Source organism: Oryzias latipes, chromosome 2 (genome assembly GCF_053564925.1).
Source record: "Oryzias latipes strain Hd-rR chromosome 2, Olatipes_Hd-rR_3.1".
In the NCBI taxonomy this organism is placed as follows: Eukaryota; Metazoa; Chordata; class Actinopteri; order Beloniformes; family Adrianichthyidae; genus Oryzias; species Oryzias latipes.
Window position 1 is genome coordinate 8,980,345 of NC_136238.1, and position 26,056 is coordinate 9,006,400.

The 26,056-nt window shown below is 37.9% G+C and overlaps 1 long non-coding RNA gene across 1 annotated transcript in view; it reads right to left on the minus strand.

The window, feature by feature from the left end:
* The window catches only part of LOC144984168 (uncharacterized), a 145,428-nt gene extending 119,763 nt beyond the window's left edge, over positions 1-25,665 (minus strand). Inside the window, exon 1 of the long non-coding RNA XR_013647858.1 lies at positions 25,604-25,665. This is a non-coding gene — a long non-coding RNA (uncharacterized LOC144984168). The remainder of the gene's footprint in view (positions 1-25,603) is intronic.
* Between the last annotated feature and the right edge of the window lie 391 nt (positions 25,666-26,056).

Below are 26,056 nucleotides of genomic sequence, written 5' to 3' on the forward strand. Positions count from 1 at the left end.
AACTGATCATGAAGGAGGGGTTTGTGTCCGGTCGGAATTCTATGACACCAAGTCTTTCATATATTGTTGGAACAGAGCTGTGACAGGATACACCTGGAGCAAGATTTTTTTTTTTTTTTTGATTTATTGATTTATTTCAAGCATCGCAGTCAAAGCAAAAACAATTTACACATTTATCAAACTCATTACAGAAATTATGAAATGCATAGTTTAAAAAGACAGAAAATAAAACGAAACAAAAACGTCACTTAAATCACATTTGCTCAATTAAATATAGTGAGCATTAACTAAAGTATAAGTAGAGTTTGATTTATTGCTTGAAAAGGAGTGGGAAGAAGCAAGCTTATATAATCCCACCCCTACTGAGTTCATTCATTTGATAGTTTTACAGTGTTTTAAATCCGGTTCTGATCAAATAGATTCTTTTCAAGTAACATAATCCAATGCTTGATGATCTTCAGAAAACATTCATTCATGATTTCAGTAAACAGTAACGGTACAGATATGTAATAATAATTGATTATCATAAGAACACATGATCACATTAAACCAGTAATTATTGCTACACATTGCAGATCAAGTAAACAAAATCAATAGCTTATTGGTTGTAATTCAAACCTTTCAGTAGTCATTATTACACATTACAATGTAATACTCATTGGTTGTAATTAAAAGAGCTTTGATTATTTCACCACAATCAAGTTCACACATGTATTTGGGATTATTCAAACACCTGTTGATCCTTAACTCTTATCTTTATATTGTGAAATCAGAGTTTCGTTATACCTTTTCCTGAATATTTGAACATTTTTTGAGCTTATTACTTAAACGGTTCAAAAGTTTAGTGCCACACACCGACACACAGAAACTTTTCTTTGTGGTTCTTATCAATTTGATCTTGAAGTACCTACATCCCCTCAGTCTGTAGCCTCCTTCATTTTCTAAGAACTGTTTTTGGATATTGAATGGGAACGATTTCTCACTCTATAAAAGTTGCGCAGTGTAAAAATCCACAAGGTGATACAGTTTTTAAAGTCTAGATTGATAAAATAGATTTTTTGATCAAGATATCCGGCTTTATGTACAATTCTGACGGCTCGTTTTTGAAGTAAAAATAGAGGATGTAGTGAACTCTTGTAATTATTCCCCCAAATTTCTATACAGTAGGTGAAATATGGTAGCATTAAAGAACAGTACAATAAATATCTACTGTTGTATCCTAATCTATGTTTAGATTTATTTACAAGTGAAATACTTTTGGAGACTTTAGTTTGTATGTGTCTGCTGTGTGATTCACCAGATATGCACTGCTTCAAAATTTCGCAACAAGCCTCTTCCAATTGTTGGTAGCGGATATGCACTAGTACAGTGTTTTTCAACCAGTGTGCCGCGGCACACTAGTGTGCCGTGGGAGATGGTCAAGTGTGCCGTGGGAAATCACCCTCATTAACTGATATAAAAACATTTCCCATCTCCGGGATTTCAGCTCTCTGTTCATCAAAACAGGCCCTGATAAAACACTGAGGAGTTAGGAATATAAAAGATTGTAAAATACTTTTTCTTTGCGTTTATTTTATTTTATTAAAGACATTTTGATAAGAATGATGGTACCGCGATTCAGCTGCAGCTCCGGCTGTATTTTAGAAAAGTCCCGGCCCTTTAACTGTCTCCACCAATCATTCTTAGGGAACTTAATCACATGTCATCAGTCTGACCAATCAGAAGTGGTTAAAGTCTTCACTTCCTTGTCCCGATTTAGCTCGTAAAATCGCTCAGTTCTAACAAAAATACCAGCTAAATCTCGTCTTTATCGGTGCAGCTTTCCACAGAATCCGGTATCAGACCGTGGAACAAGTGAACAAAACAATGAAGCTCAGAGACGCGATCTCCGCCGGCCGTTTTTTGCACTACATCTCCCATGATGCATTGGGTTGTGAGAGTGAAAGCGCACAAGGAGATCTGTTGTTAAACGTCTTGAAACCAACGAACACACAAACTGTTTTTAAATCTTCTAACTTAACTTTTATTGCAACTTTTAGAAAAAAAACAGCTGCAGTTTCCAGCTTTTTCTGCAACAATTATCTCAAAAATGCATGTGCAATTGTGGAGGGGCTGTAGATCAATACATACTGAGTTTCTCCGTTTTTTTTTTTTAATTTTTGGATCCTGGTGTGCCGCGGGATTTTTTTTAAGGTTAAAGTGTGCCGTGGCTCAGAAAAGGTTGAAAAACACTGCACTAGTAAACGGAAAAGAAGAAGCCCCTGTTGCCACCCGACCTGTAACGGCCACCTGATTGGTTCCATGCATGCACAGATCTTACAGTACTTCCTATTGTCGCCACTATTTGAGTAATTTGAATTAGATTAGCTCCTGTAATTCATATATTTTTGAACATTTGTTGTTCAGATATTGTAGTACTTCTAATTTATTAAAAAATAAAGTATTCTCTTCTGGTAGCATTTTTTTGACAGTATTGCCTCCTTTACGAATTGTATTTGCTGTTTAAACGGATTATTCCATGTTTTTGCTCGAATTTTTGTTTTCCTCAACAATGGAGAGCTTTCTCTGCATGAATCCCATAGAGTTGAATAATTTTGCCTAATTAAAAGTAGTTTGGCACCTATAAAAATAGTTCTATAACAAAGAAAATCTCAACAATATGTGAAATGAATGAGAATGAAAAGCCACATTGCTTGGAGTCCTCTCTGATCAGTTACAGTATTTTCTATAAGTTGGCAATGGGAAAAGGAGAACTGAGGGCATTTAATGCTTTAAGCATTAATCTGTCTACATAATCTCAGTTAATGAAGTCGCCGTATCCTTGTACGATTTTGAGTAAACTGCCGTCAAGTGAAACAAAAAAGAAAACATCTGCACGAGCGCCGTACGGAGCGGCTAGACCCAGCCTTCCGGTCTGATTTTGCAAAAGCAAAGCAACATTTAAATAAACCTTTTCACTATCAGTAACGCTTTAAGAGGTTATTACTGTTTTTGACATCCAGAGATGTTATGGAAAGTAGACATTTTCGCACATGCGGGGACCAATCGGATAGCTGTTACAGATAGAGTAGCTGTTAAAGAAAGGGTAGCGATAGACCCTACTTTCTAGTCCTTTGAGATCACCATAGGCTAAATGTGCGGCCAAGAAACCAAGTTTAGTGCGTTCTTGAACGTGCATCAAATGCCAGATGTGTACGAAGCTTTAAACAGTCCACCGCTTCAATGCCAGCCACATGTTTTTCAACTACATATCAGCTCCTGAACTCTTCCTCACCATTAAAGCTAGTTTCTAATCAGAACCACCTAAAACATACAGCTGTGGCAGATTCATCCACAGAGGTGAGCTCCACAGGAACATTATTGCAATCAACTGTTGGCTTCTGCCACACAAAAAGCTTTGACCACGATATAATCCCCTTCTTGTGTGATTTCTCTATCTGTCAAGAGAGTGATGGCAATTAGAGGCCAGAGATTGCCAAGCAGGTGGCCTCACACTTTTTAAATCAGCCTGGAGGTCCACAGGGACAATTTAACCCACCTTACCTGGGCCTTTAAGGTTGAAACTATATCGACAAAAGTGGCAAAAGAAACAAACATTCAAAGTTTTGTTTCTGTATTTCACAGGTTTTCTAATTTGTGTACTTTTATTTAAAAACTCTTGTGGGTTATCTTGTCCCCAAAAAAAACACCACGCTGGAGAAGCAGGCACATGCACTCATAGCACCACAGGGGTACTTGAGCACCTGCCCTTTTTGCCTTATACTGAAGTGCCCTAGTGTGTTGTTTTCTTTTTTTGTATTAACATTTATACATTTCTGTTAGAGCTACAAACACCCCCAGTATTCTATCAAACCCATTTTCTTGTAACACAGGGGTTCTGATCACACTTTAATGCACACTTGTTCAACCTGACTTTCAGACTTTGTTTTCTCTGAAAGTAAAGCTGCATTAAAAAAACTATGTTCACTTCATATTTCTCCAACCTTAATGGCTGCACACGTGCATCTGGATATTTCAGAAAGGCCACTTTCCTCTGATTTCCATGTCTTCTCATGAGGGAGATACCCACCCGCCCCCCCACCTGACCTGGAGTGCACCTTGACGTGTTGTAAAGGTATGGCTGGATAAACATTACTCCTCCTGAACTTTCCAGCTGCAGGTCCTTTCAATACACGGCTGTACAAAGGCGCGCTGCTCCTTTCCCATTAACCTCTGTCTATAAACATGACTGTGGCGGCGCACGAGCAGCGTCTGCTTTGCATTCGTGACACAGGCTGGCCGACTTGCAGTTTGAGGTAGATTGAGTATGATGAATGTTAATCAATGATACAGTATGTCCCCAACTGCATAATGAGCCTGTCACTCCTGCTTTCTGCACCTCTGCAAATACAGTTTGGCTTTTGCCCTTAATTCTGGATTCAATTGTGTGTGCGCGCACCAACAAATCTGTGCTTTAGCACGCTCGTGCTGCTTTTAGAGCTCTGCTTTTACATTTTGAAACACTACCTGAAATCTATTGACAGAAAAAAAAAATCTGTAATTGTGTTTGGCTCCTTACTGCAACCCAAAACAAGCAACTATGTTCAAAAATGTTCTAAAATTTGTTTTTGTGATTTCTTTTTCCAAATGTGTTTTGATTTTTTTGGTTTTTGTTCTGTGTCCACATAGTTTATTTTAATATCATTAAATTAAAAAGGAGAAAATTGAATGTCAAAAATATATGCTTAAAATTACAATTGTATAAGATTTCTGTCTAAAATAAGAATATGCAATTAAAAGGATATTTAATGAAACCCTGTGTTATAATCAGTTTCTTGTAGTACTGGTAACAAAATCACTCCCAAAATTGGTTTAATTTAACTTTCTTTTAATGTCGTAATTGAAAACTAGCATTTATTACTACATATGTTTATGGATCATTATTTTTTTGCATACAATTCAATTATGTCCAGATGTCACATATTTGTGTGACAATTATGAAAATTGATACAATGGCAGAAAAAATGAAAGGCTTTACAAATTGCATCAACTTAAAAAAAAAAAAAAAAAAAAACTTGTTTGCTAATACTGCCGTTAATTGTGTGGTGTGGGACAGATATCTATATCTATCTATCTATCTCTCTCTCTCTCTATCTCTATCTATATAGATATAGATATACACTTATATATATATATATATATATATATATACACATACATACACACACACACACAAGACAACTTTATTTAAATCCTTTTTAAATCCTTTTTCCTTTACACATTTAAATAAAAAATACAGTTTGATAAAGGATTTGAATTAAATCCTTATCAACAAACTATTTATAAAAATGACACTTTTGCTTCATTTTTTTATGAAAGTATTTCATAGGACAATAATCAGTCTTGCTTGTAATGAGCATTACACAATAAACAATGACTGAATCATCAGTTGTACAATACTTCCTATGAAAAATGTTATTCCAACAATACCACAAGACTTTAAAGAAGAATTGAAGAAAAAAAACATTATCTTATTTGTTCTTTTTTAACTAGACTTTAACTAGAATTCCTCCTAAGGTGTTTTATGAATATTATAAAAAATTAAATACTAAGTGAGGTTGTTCCTTACACTGCATATAGTTTGTAGATGCAGTTATGCTCCAAGTCTATTTTTTATGAGAATTTATTTTATTTACTTTCATTAAAAAAACAAAACTAAACAAAGAAGAAGTAGACGTTTAATTATAACTAGTTCTATAGCTGCCATGTCTGATTGAAGTCTGTTGCACGGCATCAAACGTTTTATTGAAAGACAAAAAACGGATAGGAGTGTTGTAAAGCAGAAGTGACAGAAGGTCTTTTAGCTCAGAAACCAGGCGCTGATAAAACCATCAGTTGAACGAAGTCACTTTAACGGGATGTGATTTTACCATTTCAAGGTAGACCAAACAGTATTCTTTAAAAAATAGGTGGGGAGGTAACGTGTCAGATTAAAACAGAACACTCTTGGCAGGTGGGAACAGCTGGATTACCACCAGGACATGCCAGTTGTCCCGTGTCTTGGGGGGTGGGTGGGGGCGTGGGACATGTTGGACTATGCTCAAACAACTGGGATTGACTGACAGGCCTGAGGGAATTTCACCCTTGGCCGGCAGAATAAAGTACAGTCCTGAGAACTTATAGGGGAGACGGGTAGAGCTCAAAGATCATGAGTAAAACACAATGCTAGGATTTGAAATTGGCATAAATTAGGGATTTCATCTTTTATTTTTGTCCCCAATTGCATGCGGTTAATAATTAAGTTTTTTCTTTTATCCCAAACAACATTTTATTGTATGTATTTTGTGTATTATGGTGCCTTCAACTGACGATCCTTAGCGCCTTGACTCAAATGCCATCAGATTACCTAGCTGGGTCCGTAGGTAATCTGTAGTGGGTTATCTATCACATTTATTAGCCGTTTGGTCTTCTGATGAAGCTATATTCACACCACAAATTCAATTAATTCACAGAAGTGCCAACCAGTTGAGAATTGATCGTGGAGGAGAAATTTGTATTTGCAGTTTGTACCCGGCTGGATTTCTATAACGCCATGGCTTTCATATCTCAGTATGGAGCTTGTTGGCTCCTGTGGTCATGTGACTCATGGAGCAGTTCAATATTTAGTGGACTGGACGGTGTTTTGGCACAAATCACTGCAGTAACTCATCAAATAACCAAAAAATATCTAGAAAATAAAACCATGTTTCTGATTTATATATTAGTAATCATTACTTTTATAGAGTAGTCAATACCAAAATTGGTGATATACCGGTTATCCTTTAAAACCTTGGTATCGATACTCACATTACTAGCAGGATGCAAACATTTACTCTGGATCTTCCAAAAGATCCCAAACACATCACTTCGACAACAAAAGAGTGACTCTAAACAGCATTTCAAGGTTCTGGAGAGTTCCACAAAAGGTTCTCGACCTCAATCTAATAGAGAATTTGTGGAGGGAGTTGAAAGGCTGTGTTGTCCCAAATATGCTCTGGAGAAGATCTGCATGGAAGAATAGACCAAAATAGCAGCTGTAATGTGTGCAAACTTGCCGAAGACCTACAGTAGGTCGATTGCGATGGTTGATTGCGAAAGAAGTGTGCAGATTGTGAGCCATCAAAGACGTACAAAGAAAACTTTTGCTGTCAGCTTCTCAAAATAAGCTCAAACAGAACACAAATGGAACATTTTTGTTGTCAGCACACCGTGTGCTGCAGCGCCGTTGACATGACAATAACAGATACTGTTGAGGGAAAAAAGACAGGAACTTTTTGTGTATTTAAATCAATTAAAATCAAAATACTTTGATTCACTTTAAAATCTGCTTTTCACGAGTCTGTATTTGGGTATTTGAAATTAAAAAACATCAAATTATGATTCTATATTTTTAGTTCTTTTGGAGCTGATCTTTTAATCTTTTAATTAAGCTGATCTTGGATGCCTAAAAAAAGTGTGGGCACTCCTGACCCACACGAAATCTTTGATGTACGTCATTGAGAACCAGGGTGATTTTCTGGACCGCTATGCAAATAAATTCTTGAAAAAACTAAAGTAAAAAAATTAAAAAACAAAGAACTGATTTCATGGATGATTTTGAGATCCAACTGACTAAAGAAAAACTTTTTTTTTGCTCTACTATAATTCTTGTTTAGTGTGATCAGCATGAAAAGCCTTAGTCCATTAATTTAGAAACAAAAGCTCAGAGATGATGGAAGCTTTCTCAATTTGACTGGCATAAAGCAAACCTACCCGTTGATCCGTTCATGCAAGAAACAAGGATTTAGACCAGTTTTTATAGTTTAACACCTCTCTAGACATAAAAAAATCTCTGTGTTCCTGCCAAAGAACCAGCTCAGATTACAACTGCTCCCTAACCAGACATTTCTTTCTCTCTGGCTGTGAGACAAGGGCAGCTCGTTTCTTGCTTGATATATCGCTTAGCGGCTAACAAGGCCATCCTCTGCTTTTCTGGAAACCAAATGTTTATAAAGAACACATCTGCCTTTATATACAAAAGCAAACGGAGTTCATGAAAACCCAACGGTGACTGCTTTAGCATTTCAATCAATACAAGTCTGTCTTGTCCATTTCTCCTGATGAGATGTTGTGTTCGATCCATCCAGAACACCTCTTTTAACCAAACTCTTACTGATCTGGTTAGGCAGCGAATAAAAGAAGGATCTGGCTATTTCTCATTCACTTTCTTACCGCCGTTTAAACAGGTTTTGGGGGTATTATCTTGTTTTTTTATTACAGCTTGAGAATTCGTTTTTTTGAGGGTATGACTCAGATTAGTCGAAAAGTTAGCATCGCTTCATGCATTCATGTGTTTTTGAGGATTTTTGCTGTTTTTAAAGACCCACTCTGATCATCTTTTGATCCATTATAAAAGCATTAGTCTTTAAATTATGATTATTTTAGACAAAAAAAACAAAAAAGTTTAGAACATGCCAGTTCAGACGAGGAAAACTAAGACTTAATTTTCCTTAAATATGTCCATCTGAAAAATAGCACAAGAACACAAAAGGATCTTTGGTTAAATTATTCTGAAGGTTAATAGATCTGACCTTTGACATGAACATTCTTTGTGAAACCTCTACTTTTACAGTAATGTTATTACCTTCACAGAGTATAGGACTTTAAAAATATTTCATATAAAGAGAAATACATGTCGGTGTTGGTGACCCCTGCTATAGAGGTAATAAATGAATGGGCTGGTTCTCAGAAGGATAAAGATTGACCCTCTCCCCTTATTGCTTATTAATTTATTAACTTATTAAATCAAAACATTTGTCGGAGATATCCAAAGGAAGTTCTAAACTTATAATGGAATGGTAAAAGGACCTTAGGCTTGGTGGCCAGCGGGCAAGAGGGAAATTTCACAATTTACAAATGTTCGCACAATAAGGGAAAGACAGTTTGTTTTAGCAGTCTTCACAAAATTCTACAACCACAACTGACGTTTCAATGACCTTTGACTTCAGGAAGTGGCTGCCATCTTCAATTAAAAACAAAAACAGCTTTAGTGCCGTCTTTCAAAATCCCAGGGATTTGAATGTGTTGCCTAACACCTTCAGCATCGTTGGGAAGCTGTTTTGGGAAAAAAAAAAAAAGTAGATTTTTAACAGCGTTAGTGTGGCAAGCTCTCACAAATAGTGTTTCTGTCCTGCTTGCATATTTTGTTTTTAACCACAATATTAGGAAAATGTAATACATGAATCCTGTAACACATGACATGATATGGTTAAGAAATATCCCCTGTTGCAGAGGAAATCTCAAAGTTTACTTTTGCTGATTCTTCTGAAATTTACAAAAAACTGTTTGTCACCCCTACACTCAAAAAAATTATTCAAGCCCCTCTTTAATGTAACACAATAAAATTCTTTTTAAAAGAATGTATCTACATTTAATTGACCTAACACAAAATGTATTAATAGTTTGACCTATAACTCCAGTAATCCAAAATAACTGAGTTCAAGTAAGGGGCATGCTGTGCGCATGTTGAATGCCGTTTTCCTGTTTCTCCTTATTCTTTTTATCGTATCTTCTGCCGTTTTACGGCTACAATTTTCACCAATTTTAACCATTCAACTATGAAAATGATAAGCTCTTTCGTCTAAGACTTTTGGTCCTTCAAATCCTTCGACTTTTCGAAGAGAGAAAACTTGCTGAAATGCTTGAAATCGTTTCAACTCGGCTTCTCCCAATACAACGATACACGACGAACCACATTTATAGAAAAAATGATTCTATTTCTTTATACTGGCGGCTGTACGTTGCCATGAATGTGTTAGCTCAGTGGAGTGGTTAGGGAAATTAACATGCAGAGGTACCAAGTTCGAGGCCGGCTACAGACTGGTGTTAGATATTCTTTTTTTGCCTTGCCTTTCTTGATAAAATTGAGTTCGACTAACTCATGTAATATGTCATTACATGGAAGAATTTTCTTTGAGGTGGGGCTTCTCATATTTATTGGATGGAAATCCTGCCCACAATTAAATTGAGTTCATCCAATGAGTTATTTTTTTGAGTGTAGGTGACCAAAACACAAAATGGTTGCAATGGAGACAAAACTAAAAGAAAAGCCCCCATTTTAAGAAATGTGTTTTTTTGTTTTTAAAGAATTTGTCATGTTCAGTGTTGACCAGGATGGCAGGGGGGCATGAGAGGAAAGCGAGGGGCCTGAAGCACCCGCTCAGCCAGTGAGGGCAGATCAAAACGGCTTTGGCGAGCACAGGTAGTTCCTGCGGGACAATTCCTAATCCATGTTAGGGGGGAAAACACCGGGACGGGAGGTACGGTTCTACCTGATGTTCTCTGACATTATCATGTAGATGGACTCATTGGGAGAAAAGCCCGTAAAAGTATTCGACTCTTTTCAAACAGAATGAGAGAGATTCTTCAAATACTAGGCCTGGCCGCCTAAAAGAGAATACATACATGGGAAAACAAGAAAATGCATTTGCAAACGCCAACTTTCATTGCATTATCCGGAGCCACGCTTCTGTACTGCACCCTGGACAATGCTCCTTCTTCAAAGTCATTGATGTGCTCTTGCCATGTAGTTGGAAAGGTAATCGTCAGGTAATCTTGCCAGTCATTGTCCAGCTAAAAAAAGGGACAATCTTTGACAGCAGCAACAAGCGCCTCTTTTCATCTCAACATTTAGGCTCTTCGAGTCTCGCTCTTTGCTTTAAAAATGCATCGGAGCAAGCGGGCGCAGTAGACGCTCGCCAGTCGTTCAAAGAAGACACAACCACCCCCCCCCCCCCCCCCCCCCCCCCTCCGTGCGCCACGGTCTTTTATTATGAACACGAGAATCTGCTGCTGCAGATGCACACTCTGCTGGGGTTGCGATTATATGTCAGTGGGAGCGGGACAGTGAGGAGGAGGAGGAGGAGGAGCACGCCTGTTATCTTCATGGCTGAACAAGAAACCGATAGAGGAAAGAGAGCGTCTTTCAGAATCCCTGGTAGGAGCTCAGGGGGGAGATAAGGAGAAGACGCTTCACTGGGCCAGCATTGGAAAACAGGGAATTGTGTCAGGATCTCTGCAGTTTACTTCGAGGATTAGGAATTTAGTGAATCATTTACTAAAATGACCACAGCTGAGGAAGCGCACAGGGTCTGACGTCAAACATTCCTCAACAATCGTCATTATTGTATTGTGCGCTTCTATTGTATTTACTTGTTTTGGATGCAACTCCACTCAAGCCAACATAAAAGGAATCAAAGGGATGATAAAGCTCATCTTCTGAATGCACTCGGACTCCAAGCACCCAGAAACACACAATAAAAGTAGAAACCATGACTAATCGAAACATGTTTGTTGAAGCTGTAGAGTAAACTGTTTGTATCCCACATTCCAGACCACACCTTCAAAATAAAAAGGACCAACCATGGTTCAGTTTCACCAGAGATCAACTGAGGTAGGTTGCAGGAAGAATACATTTCCTGTTTACTCCCTTAGAAAAATATATGCATCATTTTACATACAAAACAAAACAGGTATGTATATTCCAGGTTTCAGGATCATTTAAAGGTTGTTGATTTATTTCACATTTACTCAACCCAAAACAAGCCCCTTAGAAATAAGTCCAGTTTTTTTCCTCAATAGCAGATTTTCTTTAAAGAAGCCACAAAGAAAAGACAAAAAATTTCAATCAGGTAAGAAAAACAGCAAGCATGATTATTTTCAGGAAAGAAAATTATAATGAGTCATTAAAAGTTAATTCAGACTGGAAATGTCAGCACACCGGTTGGTCCGGACCAAGTCAGAATCATTTGATCCTGGAGTTTGCGTTTGGTCTGTATTCAGACTTATTTTTAACCGGAGATTCCTGTTTCGAATCAAAGCCTGTAAACAACGTGACAAAAGATCTCTTCAGTCATTGGACAGGAATTACGAGGGCAGGTCAACGCAACCAGAGCAGAAATGATGGAAGTCCTTTACTTTGCAATGCTTGCCGACATTGTTCACTTATTCAAAATTTACATTTCACTGACCTTCTGTATCAACGTCAGGTGCAACGTTTAATACTTGCTACTTTGGTACGGTGCAAGCATGCTGCGAGGAAGTTACTGAGAAGGCGACAATAATGAAGGTACGCTGATAAGTGTTTACGACGTAGAGATTTTACGTAGAGATTGTCAGTAAGACAGTGTGGGAAGCAATGGTTTTCACAATAAAAGTCATTTTTATGAGTATTAATTCATCCGACCACATCTTCATGAGTTGCTGTGACTCGCCCTTGCTCCTCCACGCTGTTTACATTCCCTAATACCCGACTAGAGTGGCCGTTTTGGTCCAGTTGTTTTGCTCTGGGCACAAAACCTATTCAGATTTGATTTGAAATGGTTTATTTCAAGCAATTAAGTACAATTATACCATGGTCCGGTTGAATACTCGATTCTGATTGGCTGCTGGGTATGCGTTAAAACCTGATAACCGCACGGTGAAAAAAGAAGTTCCGGTCGGCTAGCTTAAATGATTTGTATCACTGCGCCGGCTTCTGTAAAACAACCTTTTGCTTCATCATCTGGGCAAAAACAAGCGGTAAGCGATTAACTTTCCCTCTGAATTGATGCTTTATTCAACCCATCGGGACGTTCAGCATATATATATCGCCGAATCTTGACTGCAGCGGTGGTGCTGCGCGACGCGTACTATATGTTACGTGATGCGGCGCATCGCGCTGCATCACGTAACATATAGTACGCTGTTTATGAGAAAAGTGATCCAAATCGAAAAAAAAACAAGAATAAAGTACTAAAACTGATTGAAAAATGTTTTTTTTTGTAAATGACCATGGTATAAGCGGGTTAATGGCCTTCGAAGTGTGCGGTTACTACTTTTTAACGCACTTCGCGGAAGCAACCGTCCTCCGCTTCGCGTCGGACGGTTCAGGCTTCCACGGCGTGCGTTAAAAAGTAGTAACCGCACACTTCGTCGGCCATTAACCCTTACATAATACACAACAGCAATATAATCATCAGTTATACATTGCTTGAAAGGGAGTGGAAGGAAGCGAACTTATATAATCCCACCCCCGTTATACTATAACCATTTTATTACATGATTTATCAATATCCGGTTCCCAGTTTTTATCAGACAGAATTAAAAATCATAAGATATCGATAAAGCACATGACAAAGATGAATTACTTAATTATTATGTAAAAAATAACTATTTTAGAAATCAACTTGGCAAATGCAGATCAGTCATCTGAAATATATGCAGATTATGTTACTTATAAAAGCCATTCATATGAATAAAACATAATACTATATCAGTAAAGTAGACACAACACTGTTTCAGGAATTTTCATAGCAAAATTTCATCAAGTATCGAAAGTTAAAAACATGTGCAAAATTATGCTACATTAGGAAAGATTTTTGAATCAATTTATCAATTTTTGGAGAAAGTGAAGTAATATCATTAAAAGTCAATCAAATTAACAATTTTCAATAAGTGATTAATCATTTGTTTTACTTTTTTTTATTTTTATTTTTTTTTATAATAAAGTAATGCTGTAGGGGAAAAGTAAAAAGGGTCCATAACTGTCGATTGTCCAAGGTTGTCATTTCTTCTTTTACTGATAACAGCTGATCTTCTGGGTTTGAACAGAGTTTATTGTTCTCTTCGATGTTATGTCTGCAGATATTAGATTCAGGAAGATTGAAGACACTGAGTAAACGGAAGGTCAGTCATTTGGAAACGAACTAAGACCACTTTGAAAGATTGGTCTGAGAGCAGTTCCTGGTCGCGAACCAGAGTCCACTTGGGTGCATTCAGACTGAAAATGTGTTCCGAATAATTGGTGGAAACAAACTTTGGTTCAACAAATGTGTCTAGTATAATAATATACCTGAAGAAATGTTTTCTCAAATGATTTTGCTACTGAAAAACTTTACTTTCCTCCAAGACAGAGCCTATTTTTTCTTGAAACAAGGTTATTTTTTTTTACTTGATTCCGTTTTTGCAGTGTGATAACTTTAGGGTTGGAACGGGCACTTCATTTGTTTTAAATGAGTCTTTTCCGTTCTATGAAATCTCCAATAGAGCATTTTCAGGGGTGTGGTTGATGGCTTGGCGGTCAGGATTCAGGAGTGTGTAGCTAGCTCCATGAAAATGTGTTATTTTTTCAAAAGCCTCAGTTTCTCCACATGCAAGTAGGATTTTATAGTGTATTCTTTTTCCCCTTTTCTCCTAGTTTTATTTTTACCTACTAGGTTTTCAGCGGGCAGGTATACTTTCTTTCCTTCCACTCAACTTATATACAGATTAATGACTTTTATTGTTTGTGCAACGTCTTGACAAAAAAAACAAATCCAACTGAGGGGTGAGAAACTGTGACATTACAAAAGCTGAATGAACGTTTGCCATAATCAAAGCCAAAGACCCTCCCACTAAATATCTGACTACGAAGTCTTTTGCAGAAAGACTGAACCCTCAGGGGTTCCTTCAACAACTCTAGCTTTTCCAACAAAGCGAGTGTCCAATGAAAGCCAAAATCACATTATAAGAAAGCAATTAACCAAAAGTAAACTGGACCAACAAATCACAGAAGAAAAGTCCTTTCTAAAGATATTCTTGGGTTGCTGAATCTCTGAGGCGGAAAAGCATATAAACCATCAACAAAGGGCCTTTGTGCGATTCCCAGCTGGCTGTTGCTCACTCTCTGCAAGACATTGCAAAGACACGAGAGCCGCTGTCCCTCTGCTGTAATTTCAGTCCAAACTGCGCGCCCCGAGGTCCAGCTGCCAACACGGCACCAGAGGGCTTAAATGAAATATTGGAAAAATAACCGTGTTGTGGCTGCCCAGTCACCATCCGGCATTAAAATTCAAGGCTGGAGGGCAAACGCACAAAAAAAAAACATTTTTAAAAAAATTCACCTCCATGCTGTGTATTTTTTATATATTTATCTTTATTTTACACAAAATCCTAAGAAAACAGTGGATTCCACTTTATTCTTCCAGAGTGACTGCATTTGCTTTCAGTCTCTGTGTGGGGCTCCATCTTTTTTAACTGATTAAAGAAGGGATGAAAGGAATTAGGAGTAGGAAATTGTAGATGAGCTTGCAAAACAACATTATGGGGTCAATTAGGCATTTAGAAAAAAACATTTATTCGTAGGGATATTTATTTTTTTGGCCATCAGGTAATATAGATATTTAATTGTCGATGTTATTGGTTTCGTGAAAATCTAGAACGATAAAGATGGCTTTATCTAGAAAGATAAAGCCATAATTGGGTTAATGCAGACAAAATTTTAAAAAAAGTATAGTTCTTAACCTTAAAGTGATCGTTTTTGTAACAAGGGTTTTTGCTCCTCAGTCAGATTTTTAAAAAAAAAATGCAATTACATAATTTTAAACCAATAAAAGAGGATAATAACATTGTCAATATACTCAATAGTCAATATAATTTGGTTGTTTTTGTTGCTGTTCCTTAGCTTCTTTGTTTTTTTTCAAGGTTTTTAAAGGGTCTATATCACACGTTTCTATCTAAACTATATCCATATATTAGATATTTTACCCTTGGCCCACTAAGAAATGATTTTTCTTTTATGGATTATTTAGCCATTTTCACAGCCTTTTTCCTACAAGTCAGACAACTGGATCTCTGAGGCGCCGCCTTTAGCTCCTTGTGGGTGTGGCCTATTTGCTGACGTCAACCAAGAGCCGGCTTTGACAGCGTGTCTTCGTTTCGCCCACAAAAACAAACAACAATTAAAGCCGCAAGCGGCGTTGTATGGCCCGCAGACGCAACCCGCCTTCCACGCCCAACTCTACGCACCACCGCCTCCATGCCCAAATTTACGCACCACCGCCTCCCTCACCGCCCACTTTTGATAAAGGCTAATCAAAACGGCATTTGCTAATTATGCTAACTATGCTAACTATCCTAATGTGGCTAAAAGTGCAAGCATAGCGATCAGCATCATCAACTGACTCAGGAAAACACATTTTTAAAAATGCTAATTATGCTTACTATGCTAGTTATGCTAACACAGCTAAAAGTGCTAGCATAGCGATCAGCATCATCAACTGACTCAGAAAAACACATTACCTAAAATGCTAATTATGCTAACTACGCTAGCTATGCTATTGTGGCTAAAAGTGCTAGCATAGCGATCAGCATCATCAACTGACTAGAAAAAACACATTCCTCCATTGGTGAGAGCTATATGTCATAAGTTGATTAAAAAACCCACTTTTTCCAAAATGGCAGCTTTTCTGTTGATTTTATCTCCATAGCAACCATTTTATGTTTTGGTCCCCTTGGGAGGACGAACAGGTTGACGTCAGTTTCGGACAAATCGGTAAAAGTAAACTTTTTGTTGTCCTTAGCAACAGTGGTTTTATGCTAACCACGCCCACATTCCTTATATGTCCATATCCAGTGTTTTTCAATGTATTCAGTTTCAGGCATGAATGCATGCATTCAATTTTCACTGTATTGTACTGAAAGGCATGGGAGTTATAACAGTGCGCCACTTTGCTAGCTTGCCACGCGCACGCCGTTCAAAATCTACAACTTCTAATTCCAACATTTTTTCCACAGTAGCTTGCCATTAATGCCCAAAAAGTTTCGAGACGATCGATAAAAATTCCAACGACAAGTTTACGTTTGAATCCAGTGGCAAAGTGTTTTTTATAGAAAATTCAAGATGGCCGCCTTTTCCCGAGGTCAAAGGTCGACGAAACTCCAGAGGTAATTGTAGACTTATGCTACGGACATGCGAGTCAAATTTCGTGAAAATCGCTCAAAAAAAAGTTCCTTTTTCCATATTGTGTAAAAACGCGAAAAACTCAAAATGGCCGATTTTGGCACAAAATGGCCGCCAAACCGTAGGTCGTGTCGCCATCACGTAATGATTTCAAAACTTTGTTTGGATATACCCGACAAAGTTATCTGGGTTTCGCTAGCCGATTCATAAAAAAAAAATCCGAATTTTTTTTTTTTAGCCGAGTCAGCACTTTTTTTTGTGATCGTTTTTTGTTTACCACGGCCACATTCCTTTATCAATTTTGTCGTATCTGACATCGTTTTGTTCAGTGTGGGCCAGGGAATCGTATATTTCATTTTCACGACATTCCGATAAAATATGTGCGAGCTAGCTAGAATGGCGACGGTTGCGAATTCGCCACGCGCACGCGTTTCAAATTCTACAACTTCTAATTCCAACATTTTGTCCACAGTAGCTTGCCATTGATGCCTGAGAAGTTTCAAAAAGATCGATAAAAATCCCTAGGACGAGTTTTCGTTTGTATACGTTACTAAAGGTGCTTTTTTATGAAAATTCAAGATGGCCGCCCCTTCCCAAGGTCAAAGGTCAACAAAACTTCTTTGGTAGTTGTAGAATCGTGTTTGTGGCATGTGTATGAAATTTCGTGAAAATCGCTATAACAAAAGTATAGTTTTCCCATATTGTCAAAAAACACGAAAATCGCCATTTCTCTGAGTTCGCCACAAAATGGCCGCCAAGCCGTAGGTCGTGTGGGCATCCCATAATGATTTCATAACTTCTTTGGGATATCTCCAACACGCGTGTTTTGGTTTCGTAACTGTATTTCAAAATATTTTTTTTTGGCGCCATAAGCGATTTTCGGCCCATTCATTTTTTTTACGGGATCGCTCGCCGTGATGTCATCGACTTCGGGGGGGTGGCGTTCTCTTTGCCAAAAATTCATTTTCAATTTATCCCAGGTGTGTGCCAATTTTGGTGAGTTTTCGGGTATGTGGCGGGGGTCAAAATTAAGCTCAAAGACGCCGTTATAGGACAAGAAGAATAATTAAAGCCGCAAGCGGCGTTGTATGGCCCGCAGACGCAACCCGCCTCCACGCCCAACTCTACGCACCACCGCTGACCTCACCGCCCTCACAGCCCGCAAATTAAAAGCTAGTCAAGGCTGGATTTGCTAATTATGCTAACTATGCTAACTATGCTAATGTGGCTAAAGGTGCTAGCATAGCGATCAGCATCATCAACCGACACAGAAAAACACATTACCTAAAATGCTAATTATGCTAACTATGCTAGCTATGCTAATGTGGCTAAAAGTGCTAGCATAGCGATCAGCATCATTAACTGAATCAGAAAAACACATTACTTAAAATGCTAATTATGCTAACTATGCTAGCTATGCTAATGTGGCTAAAAGTGCTAGCATAGCGATCAGCATCATTAACTGAATCAGAAAAACACATTACCTAAAATGCTAATTATGCTAACTATGCTAGCTATGCTAATGTGGCTAAAAGTGCTAGCATAGCGATCAGCATCATCAACTGACTCAGAAAAACACATTACCTAAAATGCTAATTATGCTAACTATGCTAGTAATGCTAATATAGCTAAAATTGCTAGCATAGCGATCTGCATCATCAACTGACTCAGAAAAACACATTCCTCCATTGGTGAGAGTTATATGTCATAAGTTGCTAAAAAGCCCACTTTTTCCAAAATGGCGGCTTTTCTGTTGATTTTATCTCCATAGCAACCATTTTATGTTTTGGTCCCCTCGGGAGGACGAACAGATTGACGTCAGTTTCGGACAAATCGGTAAAAGTAAACTTTTTGTCATCCTTAGCAACAGTGGTTTTATTCTAACCACGCCCACATTCCTTATATGTCCATATCCAGTGTTTTTCAATGTAATCTGTTTCAGGTATGAATGCATGCATTCAATTTTCACTGTATTGTATTGAAATGCATGGTAGTTATAACAGTGCGCCACTTTGCTAGCATGCCACGCGCACGCCGTTCAAAATCTACAACTTCTAATTCCAACATTTTTTCCACAGTAGCTTGCCGTTGATGCCCAAAAAGTTTCGAGACGATCGATGAAAATTCCAACGACAAGTTTACGTTTGAATCTGGTGGTAAAGGTGTTTTTTATAGAAAATTCAAGATGGCCGCCTTTTCCCGAGGTCAAAGGTCGACGAAACTCCAAAGGTGATTGTAAACTTACACTAGGGACATGCGAGTCAAATTTCGTGAAAATCGCTCGAAAAAAAGTTCATTTTTCCATATTGTGTAAAAACGCGAAAAACTCAAATGGCGGATTTTGGCACAAAATGGCCGCCAAACCGTAGGTCGTGTCGCCATCACGTAATGATTTCAAAACTTTGTTTGGATATACCCGACAAAGTTATCTGGGTTTCGCTAGCCGATTCATAAAAATAAAATCCGAAAATTTTTTTTTAGCCGAGTCAGCACTTTTTTTTGCGACCGTTTTTTGTTTACCACGGCCACATTCCTTTATCAATTTTGCCGTATGTGACATCGTTTTGTTCAGTGTGGGCCAGGTTATCGCATATTTCAGTTTCAGGCTATTTCTATAAAATATGTGCGAGCTAGCTAAAATGGCGACGGTTGCGAATTCGCCACGCGCACGTGTTTCAAATTCTACAACTTCTAATTCCAACATTTTGTCCACAGTAGCTTGCCATTGATGCCCGAGAAGTTTCAAAAAGATCGATAAAAATCCCTAGGACGAGTTTTCGTTTGTATCCGTTACTAAAGGTGCTTTTTTATGAAAATTCAAGATGGCCGCCCCTTCCCAAGGTCAAAAGTCAACAAAACTTCTTTGGTAGTTGTAGAATCGTGTTTGTGGCATGTGTATGAAATTTCGTGAAAATCGCTTTAACAAAAGTGTAGTTTTCCCATATCGTCAAAAAACACGAAAATCGCCATTTCTCTGAGTTCGCCACAAAATGGCCGCCAAGCCGTAGGTCGTGTGGGCATCCCATAATGATTTCATAACTTCTTTGGGATATCTCCAACACGCGTGTTTTGGTTTCGTAACTGTATTTCAAAATTTTTTTTTTTGGCCCCATAAGCGATTTTCGGCCCATTCATTTTTTTTACGGGATCGCTCGCCGTGATGTCATCGACTTCGGGGGGGTGGCGTTCTCTTTGCCAAAAATTCATTTTCAATTTATCCCAGGTGTGTGCCAATTTTGGTGAGTTTTCGGGTATGTGGCGGGGGTCAAAATTAAGCTCAAAGACGCCGTTATAGGACAAGAAGAATAAGAATAATTAAAGCCGCAAGCGGCGTTGTATGGCCCGCAGACGCAACCCGCCTTCCACGCCCAATTCTACGCACTACCGCGGCCCTCTCCGCCCTCACCGCCCACAAATTAAAAGCTAATCAAGGCTGGATTTGCTCATAATGCTAACTATGCTAACTATGCTAATGTGACTAAAAGTCCTAGCATAGCGATCAGCATAATCAACTCTCTCAGAAAAACACATTTCCTCAAATGCTAATTATGCTAACTATGCTAGCTATGCTAATGTGCCTAAATGAGCTAGCATTGCGATTAGCATCATCAACTGACTCAAAAAAACACATTTCCTAAAATGCTAATTATGCTAACTATGCTAGCTATGCTAATGTGGCTAAAAGTGCTAGCATAGCGATCAGCATCATCAACTGACTCAGAAAAACACATTACCTTAAATGTTAATTATGCTAACTATGCTAACTATGCTAATGTGGCTAAAAGTGCTAGCATAGCAATCAGCATCTTCAACTTACTCAGAAAAACACATTACCTAAAATGCTAATTATGCTAACTATGCTAGCTATGCTAACATAGCTAAAAGTGCTAGCATAGCGATCAGCATCATCAACTGACTCAAAAAAACACATTTCCTAAAATGCTAATTATGCTAACTATGCTAGCTATGCTAATGTGGCTAAAAGTGCTAGCATAGCGATCAGCATCATCAACTGACTCAGAAAAACACATTCCTCCATTGGTGAGAGTTATATGTCATAAGTTGCTAAAAAGCCCACTTTTTCCAAAATGGCGGCTTTTTCTGTTGATTTTATCTCTATAGCAACCATTTTATGTTTTGGTCCCCTCGGGAGGACGAACAGATTGACGTCAGTTTCGGACAAATCGGTAAAAGTAAACTTTTTGTCGTCCTTAGCAACAGTGGTTTTATGCTAACCACGCCCACATTTCTTATATGTCCATATCCAGTGTTTTTCAATGTATTCAGTTTCAGGCATTAATGCATGCATTCAATTTTCACTGTATTGTATTGAAATGCATGGGAGTTATAACAGTGCGCCACTTTGCTAGCTTGCCACGCGCACGCCGTTCAAAATCTACAACTTCTAATTCCAACATTTTTTACACAGTAGCTTGCCATTGATGCCCAAAAAGTTTTGAGACGATCGAAGAAAATTCCAACGACAAGTTTACGTATGAATCTGGTGGTTAAGGTGTTTTTTATAGAAAATTCAAGATGGCCGCCTTTTCCCGAGGTCAAAGGTCGACGAAACTCCAAAGGTGATTGTAGACTTACGCTAGGGACATGCGAGTCAAATTTCGTGAAAATCGCTCCAAAAAAAGTTCATTTTTCCATATCGTGTAAAAACGCGAAAAACTCAAAATGGCAGATTTTGGCACAAAATGGCCGCCAAACCGTAGGTCGTGTGGCCATCACGTAATGATTTCAAAACTTTCTTTGGATATACCCGACAAAGTTATCTGGGTTTCGTTAGCCGATTCTTAAAAATAAAATCCGAAAAAAAATTTTTTTGCCGAGTCAGCACTTTTTTTTGCGACGGTTTTTTGTTTACCACGGCCACATTCCTTTATCGATTTTGTCGTATGTGACATCGTTTTGTTCAGTGTGGGCCAGGGTATCGCATATTTTAGTTTCAGGCTATTCCGATAAAATATGTGCGAGCTAGCTAAAATGGCGACGGTTGCGAATTCGCCACGCGCACGCGTTTCAAATTCTACAACTTCTAATTCCAACATTTTGTCCACAGTAGCTTGCCATTGATGCCTGAGAAGTTTCAAAAAGATCGATAAAAATCCCTAGGACGAGTTTTCGTTTGTATACGTTACTAAAGGTGCTTTTTTATGAAAATTCAAGATGGCCGCCCCTTCCCAAGGTCAAAGGTCAACGAAACTTCTTTGGTTATTGTAGAATCAGGGTCTTGGCATGTGTGTGCAATTTCGTGACAATCGCATAAACAAAAGTGTCGTTTTCCCATATTGTCAAAAAACACGAAAATCGCCATTTCTCTGAGTTCGCCACAAAATGGCCGCCAAGCTGTAGGTCGTGTGGCCATCCCATAATGATTTCAAATCTTCTTTGGGATATCTCCAACACGCGTGTTTTGGTTTCGTAACTGTATTTCAAAATAATTTTTTTTGGCCCCATAAGCGATTTTCGGCCCATTCATTTTTTTTACGGGATCGCTCGCCGTGATGTCATCGACTTCGGGGGGGTGGCGTTTTCTTTGCCAAAAATTCATTTTCAATTTATCCCAGGTGTGTGCCAATTTTGGTGAGTTTTCGGGTATGTGGCGGGGGTCAAAATTAAGCTCAAAGACGCCGTTATAGGACAAGAAGAATAATAATAATAATGAAACGAAGCAGAAACAATATAGAAGTTTTTGCAGTCAGGTGGCCTATGTATTTCAATGCGGCCTGTCTTTTACTATAGGCTGGGCATGTCTTTTTGGCTTTAAACCCGTCTTTTGAGGGCTTTTTGGGGCTTTTTTGTGTTTTTGTCGTCATTTTTGCGACTACAATTTTAACGTTAGTGCGATGGTGTTGTGCGTGTGTGTGTGTATTTTTGTTGCGTTACACAATTGTCGAGTCGTTTTGTGCTTTGGGCGACTTTTGACCCCATTTTATGGCGTTTTGACGCGTTTTTTTGACGTTTTGGACTTTTTGAGTGTTCGACCCTCGTACCAGTTACAATATGGTCCTTGCAGTCTATGACTGCTGCGGGCCATAATAATGACTGCTGCGGGCCATAATAATGAAACGAAGCAGAAACAATATAGAAGTTTTTGCAGTCAGGTGGCCTATGTATTTCAATGCGGCCTGTCTTTTACTATAGGCTGGGCATGTCTTTTGGGCTTTATACCTGTCTTTTGAGGGCTTTTTGGGGTTTTTGGTGCTTTTGTCGTCATTTTTGCGACTACAATTTTTACGTTTTTGCGTTGGTGTTGTGCGTGTGTGTGTGTATTTTTGTTGCGTTACACAATTGTCGTGTCGTTGTGTGCTTTGGGCGACTTTTGACCCCATTTTTTGGCGTTTTGACGCGTTTTTTTGACGTTTTGGACCTTTTTGAGTGTTCGACCCTTGTACCAGTTACAATATGGTCCTTGCAGTCTATGACTGCTGCGGGCCATAATAATAATGAAACAAAGCAGAAACAATATAGAAGTTTTTGCAGTCAGGTGGCCTATGTATTTCAATGCGGCCTGTCTTTTACTATAGGCTGGGCATGTCTTTTTGGCTTTAAACCTGTCTTTTGAGGGCTTTTTGGGGCTTTTTTGTGTTTTTGTCGTCATTTTTGCGACTACAATTTTGACGTTTGTGCGGGTGTGTTGTGCGTGTGTGTGTATATTTTTGTTGCGTTACACAATTGTCGTGTCGTTTTGTGCTTTGGGCGACTTTTGACCCCATTTTTTGGCGTTTTGACGCGTTTTTTTGACGTTTTGGACTTTTTGAGTGTTCGACCCTCGTACCAGTTACAATATGGTCCTTGCAGTCTATGACTGCTGCGGGCCATAATAACATCTGAAGATGGATGTGCATATTGTGGAGCTTAATAAAAGCATTTTGTTTTCGTGAATCGGGCGCAGGTCTTAAAAAATGCCGCTTTGGCGTTGTTTTTTGGGAGGAATTAACCTTATAATGCCCTTAAAAGCTAAAAAAAAAAGTTGACTTTGCATGATAAAAGCCCTTTAAACTCTTATCTTCTTCGAATTTCCCGACTAACCAGTGTGTCGACGTGTGTTCAGTGGTTGGCAATAAATAAGGAAAATTCTTGTCACATCTTAACCTGAAGCATAAATCCAAATTCCAGTAGATTTGTAGAGATCCTAAATCAAAATAGCAACAAAATTATTGAATTAAAAAAAAAAAAAAAAAGTCGAATTAAACTTTTTTTGCATAGATAACCTTCTCAGCTACAGAACAACTCAAATTGATTCACACAAAATAATAAAACAGTGGTCATATTAAAAAAAAAGTCCAACACACACAAATTCGACAAAGACAAGCAAGGAAATATAATCCGCAAAATCAAATTAACACACAAAGAAAAGTAAAAACTAGGATAAAGGTAAGCTAAAAAGAGGACTTTTCTCTTTCAAATCTCCACAGTGGATGAAGCTCTCACCTCCTCCACAGAGGAATGTGGCCTCGCTGTCTGTTTTTGTTCTGACCTTGGAAACCAGCAAACTGCACCTGAGGACCTGGAGGATTATTCACTTTTGAGAAAGAAAGTAGTGCAACCCCACATCAATATAACGCCACAGCCGTGCTTTTTAGGCAGCTGTTTCTAGAGCGTTAATGTTTTAAACTCACTCCAGTCTTCATAAACATTATTTTGGGATCATTTTAAACACAAACACATGAAATGGGCTTAGAACAGTCACTTTTACTGAATCATGTCAATAGGAACGGACAATCTATTCAGACTTTGTTTCTGCCTTTTAACTTCCTAGGAAATTTTGCGGAATGCAAGGTAACAATTTAGCTAGGTTATTATTTTTCCCCCAAACTTTATTTGTTTATGCAGAAATTGTGCAAAATCTCCATTAGCTGAATTTATAAAATAGTGGCAGGAATTATATTTAAGATTAGCATAATACAAAAAAAGAAAAGTATAATTAATTTTTTTTTAATTTTCTTTAACTTTTTGCTTTTTAGTTTAGTTTATTTTTATTTTATTTTATTCATTGTTTTTATTTTGGTTGAAGGAAAAAAAAAACAAGTTCAATTTATAAAAGATTTTTATCAAATGAAATCCTTTATCATAATTTTATCATTTTATTTTAAAACATTTTATTTTAAAACATTAACAAACAAAAGAAAAAGTTTGAAGCAAATATATTTAGATCAACCCATTCCACTCAGAATTACGCAGCTGATGAATCAGATCTATCAAAAATACCAAGCAATAGAAAAGATGAAGTGTAGGATGAACCTAAATGTCACATTCAGCACCTTCATTTAAACGGCATCTGAAAGACCATTTTCACTGCACGCTTGAGCTCAGCTCCACATTCAGTCACTCCTGATGTCAACATCTGCATGGCCAGGATTCAGTAAACAAACAAACAAACATGTAGCTCCTAATCCTCCTTAGATAACCAGATTACTAAATCCAACTAATATTGACAGTTTAATAAGTCAAACAGCTGATTTTAGCTTGGATATACCTTTTTTTTTGGGTCAAAATCCAACCAGCTGGATTCTATAGAGATGTTTACATTTTACGGTACATCATAATTAAATAAAAAATAAATAAAAATTTTTCTTTACTCAACTTGAATTGAATGTCCTCAGGCCTCTTAAAAGGTCACCTTAAAGTTCTTGTTTTTTTTAGTAAAAATGGCAGGACTTTGACAGCTTTAGCTCCAAATGCAATAAACTCAATGCTTGTAACAGAATTCATCATGAAGTCATGCACATCATGAATAATCAGAGGCAATTTAAAGAGCAGAATAACAGACGCAGGTGTTGACGGCATAACTTTTTAAAGGGAAAACGAAGAAACGAAGAGGGAAGCTTTACTTACAGTGAAAGCCTCAGAGGTGACCTATCCAGAACAGCAGCGCAGCAGCAAACGGCATCATGGAACTGCGTCAAAAACAAAGATTTTACATTTATTTACTTCAAAAGGTATCAGATTTTTCTTATGTTTCCATCTATGACATGCTCTTCTTGTTTCCCAGGAATAAAACGTACATCCTTCCTCTTTAGTGGTTAAAAAGTGTCAAATTTCATTGTTTAATTTCTTCTTTTACTGAAAACGTTTATTTTTTAATAAATAGTCTACTGTACTTTAAAAATACATAAAATGTAATTTATGTGACTCAAACTTATTGGTTGTGTCATCCTGAGCTGAAATTTCCTTCTGTATCTTCCAGACCACGTTGTTTTAATCTATGCCTTCTTCTCTTTAATAAAGTGGGTTGAAATCCGATGGGTTTCTTTCTACACTGACCCCTATGGCCGCAACTTGTATTGC